Raw genomic sequence first — 21974 nt, forward strand, 5'->3', positions numbered from 1 at the left:
TTTTGCCTATGTTCTCCTCTAGGAGTTTTATAGTTTCTGGTCTTACATTTAGATCTTTAATCCATTTTGAGTTTATTTTTGTGTGCGGTGTTAGGAAGTGATCTAGTTTCATTCTTTTACAAGTGGTTGACCAGTTTTCCCAGCACCGATGAAAGAAATCAAAGAGGACACTAATAGATGGAGAAATATACCATGTTCATGGATCGGAAGAATCAATATAGTGAAAATGAGTATACTACCCAAAGCAATTTACAAATTCAATGCAATCCCTATCAAGCTATCAGCCACATTTTTCACAGAACTAGAACAAATAATTTCAAGATTTGTATGGAAATACAAAAAACCTCGAATAGCCAAAGCAATCTTGAGAAAGAAGAATGGAACTGGAGGAATCAACTTGCCTGACTTCAGGCTCTACTACAAAGCCACAGTCATCAAGACAGTATGGTACTGGCACAAAGACAGACATATAGATCAATGGAACAAAATAGAAAGTCCAATTTTATTTCTTATCCAGAAGCTAATTTTCACAGAAACATGCGGATAGTCACAAGGTCTTAGAAGGATCTCTTTGTGACATGGAAAAGAAGTAGAGATATGAGGGAACTTCCTGGCAGTCCAACTCAGTGCTTCCACTGTGGTGGAGAATGGGTGTGATCCCTGGTTGGGCTAAGATCCCACAGGCCATGTGCTGTGCCCTCCCCAAAACAGGGATATGAAATGACTTTAAAAACATACCAAAAATGCTGAAAGTCTTGATGCTTGTACTTTTGGTAGTATGCCAGATTTATTCCAAAATGTTCATTAATTATAAGCCAAGATGAAATAGAGGATGGGTGATAGTTTTCAAAAAGCATACATTGAAAGCTTCTCTAGCATATTTTTATCTATAAGTCGTAATTCACAAAATGAAGTTTTGAAAACTTTAGATATGGTTTTTAGATGCATTTTTCCAGCTGATAGAGAATGGTATGTCTAGAATTTTTGCTTTTCTGTGTCCAAGAACACAATCCATTATAGAATTTGGTTTTTGGAGATTTCAAAATTTCAGTCAGGTGTAGTATACCTTGTTCTGAGATGCATGTGGTATTGGAATGTTAGGCAATGTTCTTGCCTGTTGTATCAACTATCATGACGTCTTTTGTGAAGTTTCATTTGCCAGTAATTTTGAGTGATTACTTACGTTATTAAACAAAAAGTCTTCAAAACACTTTAACATGCATTAACTTATTTAGTGTTCATTCTGAGTGGTAGCTTTTGTTAGCTCTGTTATAGAAATAAAGAATCTGGATAAGGATGATTAATTGTAGCAATCACAGAAAGTGAAAGGCAGAGGCTTGAATCCAGGTTACCTGACTTCCAATTCAGTGCTTTCTCCACCAATTTTTCTTCCCTTTCCTTTGATTTTGTTTATCTTAGAATTTTCTTAAATACTATGTAGTCAGGTATACATGAGTAAAGTTGTGTAGTTCTAAGAAATTGACCTTTACTACAAATTGTGTCTACGTTCTGTCCTAACACTAACCAAGAAGAAACTTTTACTAACTTCTATAATTTGCACTTCATATAGTTATGTACTTTATATAATTATAATTTATAATTATAGTTTATAATTTGCACTTCAATTTAATAATTCTGAAATCTTAAAATAAACCAGAATAGGTAACCCTTTATAATTATTTTATGGATACCTACTAAAAAAGAATGAGGTAGCACTCATTTCAGATTTATTATCATTTTAAACAATGTCTCCCCCTAGTTAGAAGGAAATACAGCAAAGTAGATAATAAATAATGGCTATTTGTAACACTTGAAAGGCTTTATTAATAAGTGATGTAAAACCATCTAATGCTTTCTTCTCAAAGTTATTATTCACCAACAATTTATGGATTTCTACTTGTTATGTTGCTTCTAAAATGTGGATATGATTCTTACATTCAGGGAAATGTTCTTTTCTTTCTTTGCTGAGTTTATTTTGAGGATAAACTCAGTTTAGGTATCATTTATATGAGACATGAGTTCTTAAATTGTACTTATCAGAAGATAATTGTCTCCATGGATTCAAGCTGCCCTTTTGTTTTTTACTATTGCTCATTTCATTTCTTTTTACTGCAAACTGTTTAGTATCTAGGTTAATTGTTTATCATAAATTGATTTTGGTTCTTCAACTGTGATATTTGTGTGCAGTTCTAGAAAATATATTGACTATTTTCTAAGGGTCTAATACTATTTTCCTACCCTCAGGATGTTAATTAATTTTTATTGTTATTAGTTCTAAAATAAATGGCCTCCATATTTAGGGTATCTTCACCCTAGACTTTGCATTTTCTCTATTTGCCTTCAGGATATCTCCAGTTAAAGTCTCAGTTCTACTTTCAACTGAGGTTTTAGGTTGAAAATAGAGTTCATCTTCCTAACTAAATTCGTACCCCTTTCTAACTGCCCAGGGTCACCATCTTTACAGGCTCTTAAGAGTTTCACTTTGGTGTGATTTTGTGCTGCTTTCCTTCTCTGTATCCTTCATTCAATTAGTTACCAATTCCTATGGATTGAATGTGTCAGTTCAGTTCAGTTCAATCGTTCAGTCATGTCCTATACTTTGAACCCCATGAATCGAAGCATGCCAGGCCTCCCTGTCCATCACCAATACCCGGAGTTCACCCAAATTCGTGTGCATCGAGTCGGTGATGCCATCCAGCCATCTCATCCTCGTCATCTCCTTCTCCTCCTGCCCTCAATCCCTCCCAGCATCAGAGTCTTTTCCAATGAGTCAACTCTTCACATGAAGTGGCCGAAGTACTGGAGTTTCAGCTTCAGCATCAGTCCTTCCAATGAACACCCAGGACTGACCTCCTTTAGGATGGACTGGTTGGATCTCCTTGCAGTCCAAGGGACTCTCAAGCATCTTCTCCAACACCACAGTTCAAAAGCATCAAGTCTTTGGTACTCAGCTTTCTTCACAGTCCAATTCTGACAGCCATACATGACCATTGGAAAAACTGTGGCTTGACTAGACGGACCTTTTTTGGCAAAGTAATGTCATTGCTTTTGAATATGCTGTCTAGGTTGGTCGTAATTTTCCTTCCAAGGCATAAGTGTCTTTTAATTTCATGGCTGCAATCACCACCTGCAGTGATTTCAGAACCCCCAAAAGTAAAGTCTGACACTGTTTCCACTGTTTCCCCATCTATTTCCCATGAAGTGATGGGACAAGATGCCATGATCTTCGTTTTCTGAATGTTGAGCTTTAGGCGAATGTTTTCACTCTCCTCTTTCACTTTCATCAGACGCTTTTTAGTTCCTCTTCACTTTCTGCCATAAGGGTGGTATCATCTGCATATCTGAGGTTATTGATATTTCTCCCGGCAATCTTGATTCCAGCTTGTGCTTCTTCCAGCCCAGCGTTTCTCATGATGTACTCTGCAGATAAGTTAAATAAGCAGGGTGACAATATACAGCCGTGACGTACTCCTATTCCTATTTGGAAGCAGTCTGTTTTTCCATGTCCAGTTCTAACTGTTGCTTCCTGACCTGCATATAGGTTTCTCAAGAGGCAGGTCAGGTGGTCTGGTATTCCCATCTCTTTCAGAATTTTCCATAGTTTATTGTGATCCACACAGGCAAAGGATTTGGCATAGTCAATAAAGCAGAAATAGATGTTTTTCTGGAATTCTCTTGCTTTTTCCATGATCCAGAGGATGTTGGCAATTTGATCTCTGGTTCCTCTGCCTTTTCTAAAAGCAGCTTGAACATCAGGAAGATCACAGTTCATGTACTGCTGAAGCCTGGCTTGGAGAATTTTGAGCATTACTTTACTAGCGTGTGAGATGAGTGCAGTTGTGCTGTAGTTTGAGCATTCTTTGGCATTGCCTTTCTTTGGGATTGGAATGAAAACTGACCTTTTCCAGTCCTGTGGCCACTGCTGAGTTTTCCAAATTTGCTGGCATATTGAGTGCAGCACTTTCAAAGCATCATCCTTCAGGATTTGAAATAGCTCAACTGGAATTCCATCACCTCCACTAGCTTTGTTCATAGTGATGCTTTCTAAGGCCCACTTGTCTTCACATATCAGGATGTCTGGCTCTAGGTGAGTGATCACACCATCGTGATTATCTGGGTCATGAAGCTCTTTTTTGTACAGTTCTTCTGTGTATTCTTGCCACCTCTTCTTAATATCTTCTGCTTCTGTTAGGTCCATACCATTTCTGTCCTTTATTGAGCTCATCTTTGCATGAAATGTTCCCTTGGTATCTCTAATTTTCTTGAAGAGGTCTCTAGTCTTTCCCATTCTGTTGTTTTCCTCTATTTCTTTGCATTGATCGCTGCGGAAGGCTTTCTTATCTCTCCTTGCTGTTCTTTGGAACTCTGCATTCAGATGCTTATATGTTTCCTTTTCGCCTTTGCTTTTCACTTTTCTTCTTTTCACAGCTGTTTGTAAGGCCTCCTCAGAGAGCCATTTTGCTTTTTTGCATTTCTTTTCCATGGGTATTGTCTTGATCCCTGTCTCCTGTACAATATCACAAACCTCCGTCCACAGTTCATCACGCACTCTATCAGATCTAGTCCCTTAAATCTATTTCTCACTCCCACTATAAAATAATAAGGCTTTTGATTTAGGCTTTTGAATGATCTAATGGTTTTCCCTACTTTGTTCAGTTTAAGTCTGAATTTGGCAATAAGGAGTTCATGATCTGAGCCACGGTCAGCTCCCAAACTGTATAGAGCTTCTTCTTCTTTGGCTGCAAAGAATATAATCAATCTGATTTCAGTGTTGACCATCTGGTGATGTCCATGTATAGAGTCTTCCCTTGTGTTGTTGGAAGAGGGTGTTTGCTATGACCTGTGCATTCTCTTGGCAAATCTCTATTAGTCTTTGCCCTGCTTCATTCCGTACTCCAAGGCCAAATTTGCCTGTTACTCCAGGTGTTTCTTGACTTCCTACTTTTGCATTCCAGTCCCCTATAATGAAAAGGACATCTGTTTTGGGTGTTAGTTCTAAAAGGTCTTGTAGGTCTTCATAGAACCGTTGAAATTCAGCTTCTTCAGCATTACTGGTTGGGGCATAGGCTTGGATTACCATGATATTGAATGGTTTACCTTGGAAACAAATAGAGATCATTCTGTTGTTTTTGAGATTGCATCCAAGTACTGCATTTTAGACTCTTTTCTTGACCATGATGGCTACTCCGTTTCTTCTAAGGGATTCCTGTCCACAGTAGTAGATATAATGGTCATCTGAGTTAAATTCACCCATTCCAGTCCATTTTACTTCGCTGATTCCTAGAATGTCGATGTTCACTCTTGACATCTCCTGTCTGACTACTTCTAATTTGCCTTGATTCATGGACCTGACATTCTAGGTTCCTATGCAATATTGCTCTTTACAGCATCGGACCTTGCTTCTATCACCAGTCACATCCACAACTGGGTATTGTTTTTGCTTTGGCTTCATCCCTTCATTCTTTCTGGAGTTATTTCTCCACTCATCTCCAGTGGCATATGGGCACCTACTGACCTGGGGAGTTCCTCTTCAGTATCCTATCATTTTGCTTTTTCATACTGTTCATGGGGTTCTCAAGGCAAGAATACTGAAGTAGTTTGCCATTCCCTTCTCCAGTGGACCCCATTGTGTCAGACCTCTCCACCATGACCCATCCATCTTGGGTTGCCCCACAGGGCATGGCTTAGTTTCATTGAGTTAGACAAGCTGTGGTCCGTGTGATCAGATTGGCTAGTTTTCTGTGATTATGGTTTCAGTGTGTCTGTCGTCTGATGCCCTCTTGCACCACCTACCTTCTTACTTGTGTTTTCCTTACCTTGGACGTGGGGTATCTCTTCGCGGCTGCTCCAGCAAAGCGCAGCCACTATTCCTTATCTTGGAGGAGGTTGCCCCTCCTGACCTAGAATGGGGAGTAGCTCCTCTCAGCCCTACTGCACCTGTGCAGCCACCACTCCTTGGATTTAGGGGTGCTCCTCTCGGCTGCTGTCCCTGACCCCAGACTTAGGGTAGTTCCTGTTGGACACCACCCCTGACCTTGGACATGAGGTAACTTATCTCGGCCACCACCCCTGACCTCCGGCGTGGGGTGTACATCGCCCCAGTTTCACAAGCTGAAGCCCCAATCCAAGATGTGGAGGTGGAGCCTTTGGGAAGTGATTAGGTCATGAGGACAGAGCTCTCATGAATGGGGTTAGTGCCCTTAAAAGAAGAGAAGCCAGAGAGATAACCTCTCAGTCATGTGAGGAGATTGTAAGTAGGTGGCTGTCTTTAAGCCAGGAAGTGGTCTCTCACCAGAACTCAATCATTCTGGCACGGTGATCTCAGATTTCCATCTTTCAGAACTGTGAGAAATAGAGTCATACTCTATGACTATGGTTAGTCATGTCTGACTCTTTGGGACCCCATAAACTGTAGCCTTCCAGGCTCCTTTGTCCATGGAGATTCTCCTGGCAAGAATGCTGGAGTGGGTTGCCATGCCCTCCTCCAGGGAATCTCCCCGATGCAGGGATCAAACCCAGGTCTCCTGAATTGCAGGCAGATTCTTTACTGACCGAGCCACTAGGGAAGCCCCTTACTATAGCAGCCGGAACTAACTAAGACAGCAGCCTTTGTGTCATGGTCTAAATTGTGTCCTGCCCACCTCCCTCCAGTTCATATGTTGAACTCCAAGTACCATAGAATGTGACTATATTTGAATATATGATCCTTAAGAGGTAATTAAGGTTAAATTAAGTCATTAGGGTGGGTCTAATTCAACAGTACTTGTTTCTTTTTAAAAGAAATTAATTTATTTTAATTGAAGGCGAATTACTTTACAATATTGTAGCTGTTTTTGCCATACATTGACATGAATCAGCCATGGGTGTACATGTGTTCCCCATCCGGAACCCCTCCCCCCCCAACCTCCCTCCCCATCCATCCCTCAGGGTCATCCTAGTGTACCGGCCCTGAGCACCCTGTCTCATGCATTGAACCTGGACTGCCGATCTATTTCACATATGGTAATATACATGTTCCAATGCTATTCTCTCAAATCATCACACCCTTGCCTTCTCCCACAGAGTCCCAAAGTCTCTTCTTTATATCTGTGTCTCTTTTGCTGTCTCGCATACAGGGTTATCATTACCATCTTTCTAAATTCCATATATATGGGTTAGTATACTGTATTGGTGTTTTTCTTTCTGGTTTACTTCACTCTGTATAATAGGCTCCAGTTTCATCCACCTCATTAGAATGGATTCAAATGCATTCTTTTTAATAGCTGACTAATATTCGATTGTGTATGTGTACCACAACTTTCTTATCTATTCATCTGCTGATGGACATCTAGGTTGCTTCCATGTCCTAGCTACTGTAAACAGTGCTGCGATGAACACTGGGGTACACGTGTCTCTTTCAATTCTGGTTTCCTCAGTGTGTGTGCCCAGCAGTGGGATTGCTGGGTCACATGACATCTTAAAAGAAGAGGAAATTAGGACACAGACACATCCAGAGGCACCTCCGTGTAAAGATGCAGGGGAAAGACGGCCATCCACAAGCCAAGAGAGAGGCCCTCAGAAGAAACTGACCTGGTTTACACCTTGAGCTCGGACTTCGAGCTTCCAGAACTGTGAGGAAAATAAACTTCTGTGGATTAAACTACTCCACCCATATACTTTGTCATGGCATCTCTCGTAAACTGGTATATTCTGGCAATTCTCTGCAATGTCTCTTGAATTTTGGCCAGTTGAAGAGTACCTGTTGATTCCTTATTGTCATTTTATTTACATACATATTGTTCTCTTTTTCTAAAACAGCATTACATTTTCCATATTTTGGTTTAATTTGTAAAGGTACCAATAGTTTTGAAAAAATTCCCATTTGTCTGTTATTTTTCAAAAGGCATGGCCATATATCCATTCCTTGGGCTCCTTTCAATTATAGTGCTTATCCCAATGACATTTTTCCATACTGTGTTATAATTGTACATTTTACCACTTTTCTTTTCCATCTGCTAGATTGTAAATGCCTAAGGTCATGGACTGATTCTTAAATAGTATTATAGCCCTGCCACCTAGGATAGTGCCTGGCATAAAGAATGTGCCCAGTGAATATTTATGAATAAATTACTTTGAATTTTGCTGCAGTAACAAACAATCCCCAAATATCAATATCTTAGAACCATAAAAGTTTTATTTCTTGCTTCGGATTCTTTTTCATTATCTGCTCGAGGCTCTGCTCTGTGTCATCTTTACTCCTAGATCCAGGTTGATACAGGAGCCACCATTTGGGGTATTATCTGTCACTGTGGCAGAGGGGAGAGGAGAGAAAGCAAGATGATCCATAAGTCTTCTACTCAGATATCCCTTCTGCTCACATTTCATTCATCAGAGCAAGTCCTGTGGCCTAAAGATGTCAGTGAGGAGAAGAAATTACAATCCTACCATATGCCAGGAAGAGAAAAAGCCAGACGTATTTGTGAAGAGCAATAGTGACTACCCAAAACTCCTGTGTTGGTATGTGGTATTAACGTATTGTTTCATTTATGATTTGCTATTTTAAGTTTCATGTTTTTCTACAACTTTTACCTTATGTGCTTGAATTTTGGTAAAATAGTAACTTTGAAACTGTATTTTTGCCATTTTCAGTCTGGATCTTATGACACATCAGAAACTGTTCTTACTTTTCTTTTATATTTTGAACTTTATCTTCTTGGAGGACTATAGCATCTAGCTCTTGTAGCTTACGATCTTACTGGAGTTTCATATATTGTGTACTATGACCATGAATAGGACAAAACTTTTCTGCTTTTCAGTTTCCTTATCTGTAAAATGACGTATCAAGTTCCTCCTAGCTTTTTATTTCACATATATGTTTAAATATTATTAGTTACTGTGGTATTCATGGATTTAGAGGTGCATGTTTGTTGGTTTATTAGTAGTTAACTGTTTCATTATTTTAGGAGCGCCTCCTGTTTATGCTCTCAAATACATACTGTTTTTTCGGTCAAATCACAGCTTCTAACAATATAGAAGCCTCTGACGTTGCTGAGCAGAGCAACTTGAACATATTCTGGACTTTCTAAGCAAACAAGGGCAATAAGAATTTACAGTAAAAAAATCAATACATTTGATTATGTATATATTTAAAATTATGGTAAAGATTAACACAAAAATATTCAAACCAAATGACATTTTGGGAAAAATATTTGCAAGAAATAAAAATAGACAAAGGATTTATATAACTTCTATACAGAGAGATTATATAAAGTAATGAGAAGAAATGCAGTAGAAAAATGGGCTAAGGATCTGAACAAGCAGTTTGCACTCACTCCCAACCACTCCCTTCACCCTCAGGCAATGAATGTACAAAAAGATGCAAAATCTCAGTACTGACAGAGTGGGGGAAATGGACATTCCTCACTGTTAGCAAAGTGGAGAATGGTATAATCTTTAGTGGGTAAGGTGGCACCTCCCTTTGTGGCATGTCTTTTTAAAATGTCAAATGTCTGTATATTTTAACCTGGCTACTTCAGTTCTTGGAATCAATCTCCTAGAAAGGACAGGAATGTCCCTTATAGCACTGTTTGTAAAAGCAAAAAGTTAGAAGAAATTTAGTGTCTCAGTAAGGGAAAAGTATATCCATAAAATTGAATAGTATGCATGTATTAGAAGAATGAGGAAATAGCAATGAAACAAAGCAAAGATTTACTGAGTGCTTACTGTGTTCCAGACACAATTATAAGTGCTTGTTTAAAGGCAGACTTATAAATTTGAACAGGGTAATATACTCATGATATATTAAGTGAAAAAATGTTTCAGACTCATATAAATGTAAGTAAATAACACGTGCTAAGTTGCTTCAGTCACGTTCAACTCTTTGCAACCCTGTGGACTGTAACCTGCCAGGCTCCTCTGTCTATGGGATTCTCCAGGCAAGAATACTGGAGTTGGTTACCATGCCCTTCTCTAGGAGATTTTCTGACAGGAATCAAACCTGTGTCTCTCTTGTCTCCTGCATTGGCAGGTGGGTTTTTTTTTTACCACTAGTGCCACCTGGGAAGCCCTGTTGAATAAATAAAGGCAAGCACAAATATATTATTGTGAAAATCCAGATACTTACATTACTATATGTACCTAGATGTATATATGGAGATAGAGACTTATCTGTATGTATATAGGAAAAGCTGGGAAGGCTACACTCTGAAGTATTAACAGTAGTTAATTCTCAGGATTGGATTCATGGGAGGCTTCTATTTCTTATATAATCATAAAAACATGGGATTGCAGGTAATTTTTACTTTAAAAAATTTTTAAAATAAAAAGTTAAATAAAAATGTGTTGCAATGGTCCAGAAATAGTAGTGTTCTGCTTTTTATAGTAAGTGAAGTGTTGTAGTTTTGGTAGAAAAACTGGGGAGAAGATTACTTTTCTGGTGTGGCCATGGAGAACTAGATGGTTCCCTAAATGGGAAGCCTTTATTCTATCAGTAATTTATAACTAAGAATATGTTTTAAAAATAGATAATAATTGGGACTTCCCTGGTGGTCCAGCGACTAAGACTACACACTCCCAATTCAGGGGGCCTTGATTTGATCCCTGATCAGGGAACTAGATCCTGCATGCCTCAACTAAAGATTTTGCACTCTGCACGTCCAATCACAGGGGGTGAAGGGGACTGTGGAACAAACCGAGAGAGTAGCATTGAGATATATATATATATATTTCCATGTGTAAAGTAATAGCCAGTGGAAAGCTGTTGTATGGCACAAGAAGCTCAACTTGGTGCTCTGTAATGACCTAGAGGGGTGGAATGGGGATGGGGGTGGGAGGGAGGCTCAAGAAGGAGGGGATACATGTATACATATAGCTGATTCAGGGGCTTCCCAGGTGGCACTAGTGGTAAAGAACCTCCCTGCTGATGCAGGAGACATAAGCAACACGGGTTCAATTTTTGAGTCAGGAAGATCCCCTAGAGGAGGGTATGGCAACCAACTCCAGTATTCTTGCCTGGAGAATCCCATGGACAGAGAACCCTGGAGGACTATAGTCCATAGAGTCACAAAGAATCAGACATGACTGAAGTGACTTAGCATGCATGTATAGCTGATTCATGTTGTTGTACAGCAGAAACATAACATTCCAAAGCATTACACTCCAGTTAATAAAAATAAACAGATTCCGCATGCCACAAGTAAGACTTGGTGCAGCCAAATAAATAAATAAATATTTTAAAATGGCTAATAATTATTCCTTGGAGAAGACTCTTGAGAGTCCCTTGGACTGCAAGGGGATCAAACCAGTCAATCCTAAAAGAAATCAATCCTGAATATTCATTAGAAGGATTGATGCTGAAACTCCAATACTTTGGCCACCTGATGCAAAGAACTGACTCATTAGAAAAGACCCTGATGCTGGGAAAGGCAGGAGGAGAAGGGGACACTAGAGGATGAGATGGTTGGATGGCATCACTGACTCAATGGACATGAGTTTGAGCAAGCTCCGGGAGACGGTGAAGGACAGGGAAGCCTGGTGTGCTGCATACAGTTCATGGGGTCACAAAGAGTTGGACACAGCTGAGCGACTGAGCAACAAATGATCATTCCCCTCATTGGAGTAAGAAGCCACCTTTAAGTAAGAAGCCAGCTCATTCAAGATGGTTGTTCTCTTGCTCTCTGTACATCCCCTGTTGGACCAGTACCTGCTTCGTCTTTATTTTACGCACATGGCTGACCTTCCTATGCACTTGCCTTAGGCCCCAGCTGGTGATTGTTCTCATCAAAGGGGTAATGAAGGGCCATGACCCTCTGCTGGTTTCCCTGGTAACTAATGAGCCCAGCTGAAATCAATTTCCTCAGAGCTGGTAATCTCCTTTTCACCCAGGAGTGAAGACTGCCGCCATGTTCTGCCCACAGACTACTTTGCACCTCGGGGTACACTCCAGGACCTTACTTCATGTGGGTAAGCTCCTCTATCCATTAAACCACCAACGTCTCTGTTGCTGACCCTGGGCTCTCTCCTCTGTCTTGAAGCTGAGCACGTATGGGCCTTGTAGTCTTGTGGGGTCCAACCCAACACCACCAGGGAGGAGAAATGGCTAGTTACAATAGGGGAGTCAGAGCATGGAGAGGTACATTTTGAGAAAGCAGATGTGGCAGTCTGGATCGTTGTAATGTCACAAGGGGCTTTGCACGCCCAGGGGACAGGGTGAAGCAGGAAGTGGTATAGATTGTGTGATTCCCCTTGCACATCTGCCTCTGGTCCTTCTGTTTGCTGTTTTGTCACAAAATAACTTTCAGACTCTAGATTAACAACAGCAGCATTTGTATATTAGGTCTGGTTTGTAGGGAGCAAAGGGTTTCCCAGGTGGTCCAGTGATAAAGAATCTGCCTGCTGATAAATCAGATGCAAGAGATGTGGGTTTGGGAAGATCCCCTGAAGAAGGAATGGGCTACCCACTCCAGGATTCTTAGGCTTCCCTCTCCAGGATTCTTAGGCTTCCCTGATGGCTCATCAGTAAAGAATATGCCCTCAATGCAGGAGACCTGGATTTGATCCCTGGGTTGGGAAAGATCCCCTTGAGAAGGAAATTGCAACTCACTCCAGTATTCTTGCCCAGAGAATCCAATGGACAGAGGAGCCTGGCGGGCTACAGTTCATGAGGTCACAGAGTCAGACAGGACTGAGCAGGCACGTTGTTGTTGGAAGGAACAAGCCTTTATCATCAGTGGTTCTGCTGCCCCTCATCCAGCATATCCTTAATGATTCTCTCCTTTCTATTCCTCTCCCAGGGGTATGGAGAAGGCAGTGTGCCTGTCTTCTCCAGACAGCAAAGGAACAAGACTATTTTTGAATCATTCACTGCTATGAAAGTAGTTCAGCAGAAGGACTGGTTTCTTTTAGGATCCCCGTGTCCAGCACACCCCTCTTATTTTTATATGAACATCTGCATCTCTCCAGACTTGAGGATGACTGTTCTGTGACTTAAGTTCTCTGGTGGCTTCACAAAAAGTCATTAATTTGCTGTCTGTCCAGCTTTCTTCTTGTTGCAGATATGAATGGGGCAGCTCTGAGATCACAAGTAAGTGATTTCAAGTAATTGAATTACTGAAGCAATGTAGGTAAACCGAATGAAGATAACAAAGAAAACGTGGAAGAACTCTAAAGGACACCAGTTAAAAAAGCATGTGTGAGCAATGTAACTAATAGCATCAGCCAACAACAATCCCACGTTTTCTAAAAACAAATTCTAGTTATTTATAAATATTTATAAATAATCTAAGTGCAATGTATCTTTTTGAATGCTTTGCTTACTTTTTAAAATTGAATCTTTTCAGCAACCCTCTGACTTAGGTTCTCTTATTCCTGTTATGAGGAAACTGAGGCACAAAAAGTTTGAGTGATTTCCCCGTGGTTGCACAACTAATAAGTGTTGGAACTGGGACTCTAATTCAGAGGAGGTCTGAATCCAGAATCTGTCTCATAATATAAATAAAATGAGGCTATCACTTTTTCTGATATTAAAAGGAACTCAGTTGAACAAAGAAAGAACATGCTGTAAGAAATAGTTCAATAGCAGAAGATACTATAATAGATATGAAAGGAGAAAGACTCTCAGACTGATGAAAGGAAGAGAAGGAAGGGAAAGCTTGTGAGGGTTTTAGAGCATCCTGACCGTGGCAGCATGTCTGACCCAGGCAGACACTTCTAAGAGCTGCATGGAACTGTATTTAAGATCGACAGGAATAAAACTGTCCATTTTATCATGCTTTTCTTGTATATACCCTCAGACTCATCTCTGTTATTCATTGGCAACTCCAGCGTTTGAACTCTGAAAATTCTACTTTTTTGTCCCACTAAAAAAGACACTTTTTATTTTAAATCATATCTTCCCACTGTTTGTGGATATTATGCGCATTACATTGCTAAAGAATCATTCTCTTTGCCTGAGGAACAAGACAGTTTAAAAACAACTTGTGTTGTGATTAGAAGAGTCTTTGTATAAAGATACCTGAAGAGAGAGAGTGTATGCACAGACCCCAGTATAGGACATGATGGATCACAGTTTGCAACTATGCTGTGCCGAGGGGAAAATTTTTGTTTTGTATAAGAGCAGAGCATAGACAGGAAAAAAGTATGATATGATAGTGTTAGATGTATTTGGCATGTATTTAAAAATATATGTTCATAATGAGCGGCATACATCCTCTAAATATAAAATTTTGGAAATGCATTTGGCCATCGATCTTCTTTTGTGATCTGTTAGTGAGGGGAGGAGGCAGACAGGAGTGGAGAGAGAGTATATCCCCTGGAAAAATTTGAACCTCATGATTGGAAATATTCTCTTTCCTGTTGATACTGATTATGCTTAAAACAGATAATGGGCGATTGTCTTATTTGCAAGCCCCTATGTACTCTTTTGGAGAAGGCAATGGCACCCCACCCCAGTACTCTTTGCCTGGAAAATCCCATGGACGGAGGAGCCTGGTAGGCTGCCGTCCATGGGGTCACGGAGAGTCGGACACGACTGAGCGACTTCACTTTCACTTTTCATTTTCATGCATTGGAGAAGGAAATGGCAACCCGCTCGAGTGTTCTTGCCTGAAGAATCCCAGGGATGGTGGAGCCTGGTGGGCTGCCGTCTATGTGGTCGCACACAGTCAGACACGACAGAAAAGACTTAGTAGCAGCAGCAGCAGCAGCATGTACTCTTTACACTGAAAGATTTGGAGCATATGATGTACCCCATAAGAGGTGTGCAAGTTTTACTGTGAGTCTAGCAATTACAGAGAATCTAGGATATTTCACAACAACATTCTTTATTTCAAAGTCCAGCCTAGATTTTTAAAATCATTGAATAACTTTCAGTTCAGTTCAGTTGCTCAGTCATGTCTCTTTGCGACCCCATGAACCGCAGCAACTTTGGATTGTAGCAAAATACGCTTTAGTGGAAGACAATAAACCCTCTCCCATCCAACCTGAAATGGATTGATGCAGTAGTAACTTTACTCCAATTCTGAAACAAAGTCTGCTTCTCTAACCTTTGAAGTAGACAGACCACATCATCAGAAAACGTGAGATTGGAAAGTCTAGTTGGAAGATTTGCCTTTAAAAATTGCCTTAATATGGAAAGGAAATGGTCTCTCCAGTGACTCTCTGCCCTGGCAGTGTGAAGAAGGACAGGGCACTGATATCCCAGCTGGAGGAGCCACGGGTTACTCAGTGCCTTTTATTTCAACGTTAAAACACTGCAGAGGAAAGATCTGACTTTCCACCTTTTAATATTGCTCAATCATTTCTTTTTACTTCTTGCTTCAGTGAGCACAGCATGCGGTTTTCTGGGGAATTTATTAAAAAGAAAACCTTTCACAGTTTTATGGATGGATTTTGGAGAAATCTACAGTCAACACGTGTTTCTCAATTCCATCACAGCTGCTCTAATTCTCTAAGTCTTAGTGAGGACATGCTCAAAAATTGTCTCCTAATTTACAGTTTAACAGATGACAGAATATTTTGACATTAGCAAATGAAGCGAAATGTTTTACATACCATCAGTGGCTCAAAGCATGAGTATGGCTTTTTATTTTGGCCACTTGTACCAAGCAAATAGTAATGATCAAATAGGGCTGCTTTATACCCAGGCCAATTTTGTTGAAACTTTCTGGGTAACTGAGCTGATTTGGGGTCAGTGTTGTATTTACCTTAGAGTGATTATCTGCTTTCTGTGATAAGAATGCCCCTCCCCTCCTGCCTTCTTTTGCTTCTTACTCAAAGTCACTTAAACTTTTTTTGCATATCTATAATTTTTTATCTATTATCAACTTTGGGCTTTAACTTCTTGTTTTCCAATTTTTTAAGGACCAATCTCAGCATTTCTCCAACGTCTAAATCACAGTGAGTAAAAGATGGCAAGAAATAAGCCAGAGACAGTGTCAATGGGCCAGTTAGAGATTATTGTTTTACTAATGTAAGACAATGGGCTTCCATGGTAGCTCAGCTGGCAGAGTCTGCCTGCAGTGCCCGGTTTGATTCCTGGTTTAGGAAGATCACTTGGAGAAGGGATAGGCTTCCCTCTCCAGTATTCTTGGGCTTCCCTGGTGGTAAAAAATCCTCGTGCAATGCAGGAGACCTGGGTTCGATCGCTGGACTGGGAAGATTCCCTGGAGGAGGGCATGACAACCCACTCCAGTATTCTTGTCTGGAGAAGCCCCATGGAGAAATATGCCTGGTGGGCTACAGCCTATGGGGTCGCAAAGAGTCAGACATGACTGAGTGACTAAGCACAGCACAGCGCAATGTAAGACAATATGGTAGAGGCCATGCTTCTGGGGTCTGTATTCATCACCCACTTGGATTCTCTATCACACAGATTCTTTTTTTATTTTATTTTAATTTTAAATTTATTTATTTCAATTGGAGGCTAATTACTTTACAATATTGTATTGGTTTTGCCATAAATCAACATGAATCCACCATGGGTGTACACGTGTTCCCCATTCTGAACCCCCCTCCCACCTCCCTCCCCACACCATCCCTCTGGGTCATCCCAGTGCACCAGCCCCAAGCATCCTGTATCCTGCATCGAACATAGACTGGCGATTCATTTCACATATGATATTAGACATGTTTCAATGCCGTTCTCCTAAATCATCCCACCCTCGCCCTCTCCCACAGAGTCCAAAATACTGTCCTATACATCTGTGTCTCTTTTGCTGTCTCGCATACAGGGTTATCATTACCCTCTTTCTAAATTCCATATATACACATTAGTATACTGTTTTGGTATTTTTCTTTCTGGCTTACTTCACTCTGTATAATAGGCTCCAGTTTCATCCACCTCATTAGAACTGATTCAAATGTATTCTTTTTAATGGCTGAGTAATATTCCATTGTGTATATGTATTGCAGCTTTCTTATCCATTCATCTGCTGATGGACATCTAGGTAGCTTCCATGTCCTGGCTATTATAAACAGTGCTATGATGAACATTGGGGTACATGTGTCTCTTTCAATTCTGGTTTCCTTGGTGTGTATGCCCAGCAGTGGGATTGCTGGGTCATAAGGGAGTTCTATTTCCAGTTTTTAAGGAATCTCCACACTGTTCTCCATAGTGGCTGTACTAGTTTGTATTCCCACCAACAATATTTTTAAAAATTTAAATGAATAAATTTTAAGACCTTGGCAGTGCCAGGTCTTAGTTGTGACATGCAGGATCTAGTTCCCTGACCAGGGATCAAACCCAGGCTCCCTGCATTGGAAGAGCAGAGTCTTTGTCCCTGGATCACCAGGGAAGTCTCCACAGATTCCGATTTTGGGGCATATGCTGTCATCTTTCAGCTGGCTTAAAACAAACTTACAACAAATGTAGTCTTTGAGAAGTCCTTGAATGTAAGTTTATATTATTCAGGATAATTCTCTAGAGCACAAACTTAAAATCCTATAGGAAATGTGTGTAACAAAGTGGGTAAAGTGGGTCATATTAACACTAACATTGTCTTTTAAATGTCTGTGTAAGCATAAAATTTACATACACTAATAAGGTCCACTGGCTGGCTGGGTGTGACTCCTGCTTCATACTCACAGTTTTCTGGCACTAAGAGTGCTTCACCATATAATAGAGCTCTCTCTCCCATAGTCCCTGAGACACCAACCTCCCAGCTGCAGGCCCCATTTTTAGCTAGGACAAATCTCATCTTATTTAACCAATCTTTCTATAAGTGGCTGAGCTAAGGAGGTTCCTGCTTTTTGCAGTCTCAATTGCCTAATACAAAGTAATTTAGCCTGAATCCTTGAACCCCTGTGGGACAGTCCCAATTGGTTACTGTGCCTGTAGACTAAATAAGGTGCTGACTGACTCCTCTTCACAAGGAGAACTAGTTTTAAGATCTTCACTCACACTACCTTAGTTAAACTTGAAAATTTCCTGTTTGTTATAGCAAGGAAGCCAATTCAATTTTGCTGTCTTAAAATATTATTAGAAAGAGTCTGCTCTTGGATGCAATTCAATCCTGAATAGGGTTGTTGCTGGGAGATCTGACTGAATATGTTGTATCTGGACTTAAGCATATATTATGAAAACATGATTTGTTTGCAAAGAGGTTTTGAAATTGTGTAGTATCCATCAGGTATTGCTTCATTTGTAAAAATTAAAAACCTATAAATCTTTTTTTTCTTGTCATCTAATCAAATACTAACAAGGATTGTACAATAGCATTCCTTTAAAAATAGGATTTGATACTTAACTACATGTTCATAAAAATGATTTAATTGGGGGCTTCTGCAATTTGAGAATGCACAATTGTCCAAGGAACCTGCAAAGGCTTCATGTTGTAAAATTACCTAAGCGCATAATTATTATACCTTTCATCTGTGAGGACATCTTATAGATAACTCACCATTAATAGGCATTTATTAAGGCAATTAAAAGTACACTCTGCCTTTATAGCAATATAAACCTTCCCATTTCCTATGAAAGTGTGTTGTTATTCCCTTATCATTTAATTCAGTTGCTCAGTCATGTCTGCCTCTTTGCGACCCCATGGACTGTAGCACACCAGGCTTTCCTGTCCATCACCAAATTCTGGAACTACTCAAACTCATGTCCACTGAGTCAGTGATACCATCCAACCATCTCATCCTCTGTTGTCCACTTCTCCCCCTGCCTTCAATCTTGAGAAGACCCTCAAGAGTCTTCTCCAATACCACAGTTCAAAAGCATAAATTCTTTGGCATTCAGCTTTCTTTATAGTCCAACTCTCACATCCATACATGACCACTGGGAAAACCATAGCTTTGACTAGACAGACCTTTGTTGGCAAAGTAATTGATGTCTCTGCTTTTTAATATGCTGTCTAGGTTGGTCAGTGATCCTCAGTGATCAATGCAAAGAAATAGAGGAAAACAATAAAATGGGAAAGACTAGAGACTCTTCAAGAAAATTAGAAATACCAAGGGAACATTTTATGCAAAGATGGGCTCGATAAAGGACAGAAATGGTATGGACTTAACAGAAGCAGAAGATATTAAGAAGAGGTGGCAAGAATACACAGAAGAACGGTACAAAAAAGATCTTCACTACCCAGATAATCACGATGGTGTGATCACTAATCTAGAGCCAGACATCCTGGAATGTGAAGTCAAGAGGGCCTTAGAAAGCATCACTATGAACAAAGCTAGGGAGGTGATGGAATTCCAGTTGAGCTATTTCAAATCCTAAAAGATGATGCTGTGAAAGTGCTATGGTCAATATGCCAGCAAATTTGGAAAATTCAGCAGTGGCCACAGGGCTGGAAAAGGTCAGTTTTCATTCAATCCCAAAGAAAGGCAATAGCAAAGAATGCTGAAACTACCAAACAATTGCACTCATCTCACACACTAACTAGCAAAGTAATGCTCAAAATTCTCCAAGCCAGGCTTCAACAGTACGTGAACTGTGAACTTCCAGATTTTCAAGCTAGATTTAGAAAAGGCAGAGGACCCAGAGATCAAATTGTCCCATCCACTGGATCATCGAAAAAGCAAGAGAGTTCCAGAAAAACATCTACTTTTGCTTTATTGACTATGCCAAATCCTTTGACTGTGTGGATCATAACAAACTGTGGAAAGTTCTGAAAGAGATGGGAATACCAAACCACCTGACCCGCCTGCTGAGAAATCTGTGTAGGTCAGGAAGCAACAGTTAGAACTGGACATGGAACAACAGACTGGTTCCAAATAGGAAAAGGAGTACGTCAAGGCTATATATTGTCACCCTGCTTATTTAACTTATATGCAGAGTACATCATGTGAAGTGTTGGGCTGGATGAAGCACAAGCTGGAATCAAGATTGCTGGGAGAAATATCAATCACCTCAGATATGCAGATGACACCACCCTTATGGCAGAAAGCAAAAAACTAAAGAGCCTCTTGATGGAAGTGAAAGAGGAGAGTGAAAAAATTGGCTTAAAGCACAACATTCAAAAAACTAAGATCATGACATCTGCTCCCATCACTTCATGGCAAATAGATGGGGAAACAGTGACAGACTATTTTTTTGGATTTCTGCAAAATCACTGCAGATGGTGACTGCAGCCATGAAATTAAAGATGCTTCCTCCTTGGAAGGAAAGTCATGACCAACATAGACAGCATATTGAAAAGCAGAGACATTACTTTGATGTACATTACAAAGATCTGTCTAGTCAAAACTATGGCTTTTCCAGTAGTCATGGATGTGAGAGTTGGAGTATAAAGCAAGCTGAGCGCCAAAGAATTGATGCTTTTGAACCGTGATGTTGGAGAAGACTCTTATGAGTCTCTTGGACTGCAAGGAGATCCAACCAGTCCATCGTAAAGGAAATCAGGCCTGAATATTCATTGGAAGGACTGATGCTCAAGCTCAACTCCAATACTTTGGCCACCTGATGTGAAGAACTGACTCATTTGAAAAGATCCTGATGCTGGGAAAGATTGAAGGCAGGAAGACAAGGGGATGACAGAGGATAACATGGTTAGATGGCATTACCAACTCAATGGACGTGAGTTTGAGTAAACTCTGGGAGTTGGTGATGGACAGGGAGGCCTGGTGTGCTGCTTTCCGTGGGGTCGCAAAGAGTTGCACATGACTGAGTGACTGAACTGACTGAACTGAGGTTAGTCATAGCTTTTCTTCCAAGGAGCAAGCGTCTTTTAATTTCATGGCTGGAGTTACTATCTGCAGTGATTTTGGATCCCCCCAAAATAAAGTCTTTCACTGTTTCCATTGTTTGCCCATCTATTTGCCATGAAGTGATGGAACTGGATGCCATGATCTTAGTTTTCTGAATGTTGAGTTTTGAGCCAATTTTTTCACTCTCCTCTTTCACTTTCATCAAGAGGCTCTTTAGTTCTTCTTAGCTTTCTGCCATAAGAGTGGTGTCATTTGCTTATGTGAGATTACTGATATTTCCCCTGGTAATTTTGATTCTAGGTTGTGCTTCATCCAGCCTGGCACTTCATATGATGTACTCTGCATATAAGTTAAATAAGCACGGTGACAGTAGTGTACAGCCTTGATGTAACCCTTTCCTAATTTGGAGCCAGTCTGCTGTTCCATGTCCAGTTCTAACTGTTGCTTCCTGACCTGCATACAGATTTCTCAGGAGGCAGTTCAGATGGTCTGGTATTCCTATCTCTTTCAGAATTTTCCACAGTTTGTTGTGATCCACACAGTCAAAGACTTTGGTGTAGTCAATAAAGCAGAAGTAAATGCTTTCCTGGAACTCTCTTGTTTTTTCGAAGATCCAATGGATACTGGCGATTTGATCTCTGGTTCCTCTCCCTTTTCTAAATCCAGCTTGAACATCTCAAAGTTCACGTAATGTTGAAGACTGGCTTGGAGAATTTTGAGCGTTACTTTGCTAGTGTGTGAGATGAGTGCAATTGTGCAGTAGTTTGAACAGAACTGGGGAAGCAGACTTTTAGAGGGCACAAACAAAATCTTGTGCACACCAGGACCCAGGTAAAAGGAGCAGAGACCCCACTAGAGAAAGACCCAGAGTTTCCTATGAGTGTCCAGGAGTTTCCAGTGGAGGCATGGGTTGGCGGTGGCCTGCTGCAGGGTTGGGGACACTGAGTGTGGCAGTGTGTGCATGGGGCCTTTTGAAGGAGGTTGCCATTATCTTTGTTACCTCCACGTTAAGACCTTCGTTTGGTCTTAAGTCAAACAATAGGGAGGGAACACACCCTCATCCATCAATAGAAAATTGGTTTAAAGGTTTGCTGAACATGGCCCTGCCCATCAGATCAGGACCCAGTTGCCCCCACAATTAGTCTCTCCCATCAGGAAACTTCCATAAGCCTCTTATCCTTATCTGTCAGAGGGTAGACAGAATGAAAACCACAATCACAGAAAACTAATCAAACTCATCACGTGGACCACAGCCTTGTCTATTTCAGTGAAACTATGTGCCAGGCTGTGTAGGGCACCCAAGACGCACACGTTATGATGGAGAGTTCTGACTCCACTGGAGAAAGGAA

The sequence above is a fragment of the Ovis canadensis genome, chromosome 18 (assembly GCF_042477335.2).
Source record: "Ovis canadensis isolate MfBH-ARS-UI-01 breed Bighorn chromosome 18, ARS-UI_OviCan_v2, whole genome shotgun sequence".
In the NCBI taxonomy this organism is placed as follows: Eukaryota; Metazoa; Chordata; class Mammalia; order Artiodactyla; family Bovidae; genus Ovis; species Ovis canadensis.